This window comes from Physeter macrocephalus, chromosome 19 (genome assembly GCF_002837175.3).
Source record: "Physeter macrocephalus isolate SW-GA chromosome 19, ASM283717v5, whole genome shotgun sequence".
Lineage (NCBI taxonomy): Eukaryota > Metazoa > Chordata > Mammalia > Artiodactyla > Physeteridae > Physeter > Physeter macrocephalus.
Window position 1 is genome coordinate 62,558,850 of NC_041232.1, and position 2,741 is coordinate 62,561,590.

The 2,741-nt window shown below is 34.9% G+C and overlaps 1 protein-coding gene across 6 annotated transcripts in view; it reads right to left on the reverse strand.

The window, feature by feature from the left end:
• The window catches only part of ZBTB7C (zinc finger and BTB domain containing 7C), a 380,670-nt gene that overhangs the window by 273,120 nt on the left and 104,809 nt on the right, over positions 1 to 2,741 (reverse strand). The gene's annotated exons all lie outside the window — the stretch shown is intronic.

Below are 2,741 nucleotides of genomic sequence, written 5' to 3' on the forward strand. Positions count from 1 at the left end.
ATTAAATACAAAGAACAAATATTAAAAGCAGCAAGGGAAAAACAACAAATAACATACAAGGGAATCCCCATAAGGTTAACAGCTGATCTTTCAGAAAAAACTCGGCAAGCTGGAGGCAGTGGCAGGACATATTTAAAGTGATGAAAGGGAAAAACCTACAACCAAGATTACTCTACCCAGCACGGATCTCATTCAGATTTGATGGTGAAATCAAAACCTTTACAGGCAAGCAAAAGCTAATAGAATTCAGCACCACCAAACCAGCTTTACAACAAATGCTAAAGGAACTTCTCTAGGCAGGAAACACAAGAGAAGGAAAAGACCTACAATAACAAACACAAAAGAATTCAGAATATGGTAATAGGAACATACATATCGATAATTACCTTAAATGTAAATGCATTAAATGCTCCCACCAAAAGACACAGACTGGCTGAATGGATACAAAAACAAGATCTGTGTATACGCTGTCAACAAGAGACTCACATCAGACCTAGGGACACACACCGACTGAAAGTGAGGGGATGGAAAAAGATATTTCATGAAAATGGAAATCAAAAGAAAGCTGGAGTAGCAATTCTCATAACAGACAAAATAGACTTTAAAATAAAGACTATTACACGAGACAAAGGACACTACACAATGATCAAGGGATCAATCCAAGAAGAAGATATAACAATTGTAAATATTTATGCACCCAACATAGGAGCACCTCAATACATAAGGCAAATACTAACAGCCATAAAAGGGGAAAATCGACAGTAACACAATCATAGTAGGGGACTTTAAGACCCCAGTTTCACCAATGGACTGATCATGCAAAATGAAAATAAATAAGGAAACACAAGCTTTAAATGATACATTAAACAAGATGGACTTAATTGATATTTATAGGACACTCCATCCAAAAACAACAGAATACACTTTCTTCTCAAGTGCTCATGGAACATTTTCCAGGATAGATCATATCTTGGGTCACAAACATGGGCCTTGGTAAATTTAAGAAAATTGAAATCGTATCAAGTATCTTTTCCAACCACAACACTATGAGACTAGATATCAATTACAGGAAAAAATCTGTAAAAACTACAAACACATGGAGGCTAACCAATACACTATTAAATAACCAAGAGACGACTGAAGAAATCAAAGAGCAAATCAAAAAATACCTAGAAACAAATGACAAGGAACACACGACGACCCAAAACCTATGGGATACAGCAAAAGCAGTTCTAAGAGGGAAGTTTATAGCAATACATCTTTAAGAAGATAAACAAAATTGCCAAACATTAACTGGACCAATCAAGAAAAAATGGCAGAAGACTCAAATCAATAGAATTAGAAAAGAAAAAGGAGAAGTAACAACTGACACTGCAGAAATACAAAAGATCATGAGAGATTACTACAAGCAACTATATGCTAATAAAATGGACAACCTGGAAGAAATGGACAAATTCTTAGAAAAGCACAACCTTTTGAGACTGAACCAGGAAGAAATAGAAAATATAAACAGACCAATCACAAGCACTGAAATTGAGACTGTGATTAAAAATCTTCCACCAGACAAAAGCCCAGGACCAGATGGCTACACAGGCGAATTCTACCAAATATTTAGAGAAGGGCTAACACCTATCCTTCTCAAACTCTTCCAAAATATAGCAGAGGGAGGAGAACTCCCAAACTCATTCTATGAGGCCACCATCACCCTGATACCAAAACCAGACAAAAATGTCACAAAGAAAGAAAACTACAGGCCAATATCACTGATGAACATAGATGCAAAAAACCTCAACAAAATACTAGCAAACAGAATCCAACAACACATTAAAAGAATCATACACCACATCAAGTGGGGTTTATCCCAGGAATGCAAGGATTATTCAATATATGCAGATCAATCAATGTGCTACACAATATTAACAAACTGAATGATAAAAATCATACGATAATCTCAATAGATGAAGAAAAAGCTTTTGACAAAATTCAACACCCATTTATGATAAAAACTCTCCAGAAAGTAGGAACAGAGGGAACTTACCTCAACATAATAAAGGCCATATATGACAAACCCACAGCAAACATCATTCTCAACGGTGAATAATTGAAAGCATTTACTCTAAGATCAGGAACAAGACAAGGTTGTCCACTCTCACCACTATTATTCAACATAGTTTTGGAAGTTTTAGCCACAGTAATCAGAGAAGAAAAAGAAATAAAATGAATACAAATCAGAAAAGAAGAAGTAAAGCTGTCACTGTTTGCAGATGACATGATACTATACATAGAGAATCCTAAAGATGCTACCAGAAAACTACTAGAGCTAATCAATGAATTTGGTAAAGTAGCAGGATACAAAATTAATGCACAGAAATCTCTGGCATTCTTATACACTAATGATGAAAAATCTGAGAGTGAAATTAAGAAAACACTCCCATTTACCATTGCAACAAAAAGAATAAAATATCTAGGAATAAACCTACCTAAGGAGACAAAAGACTTGTATGCAGAAAACTATAAGACACTGATGAAAGAAATTAAAGATGATACAAATAGGTGGAGAAATATACCATGTTCTTGGATTGGAAGAATCAACATTGTGAAAATGACTCTACTACCCAAAGCAATCTACAGATTCAATGCAATCCCTATCAAACTACCACTAGCATTTTTTACAGAACTAGAAAAAAAAATTTCACAATTTGTATGGAAACACAAAAGACCCCAAATAGCAAAAGCAATCT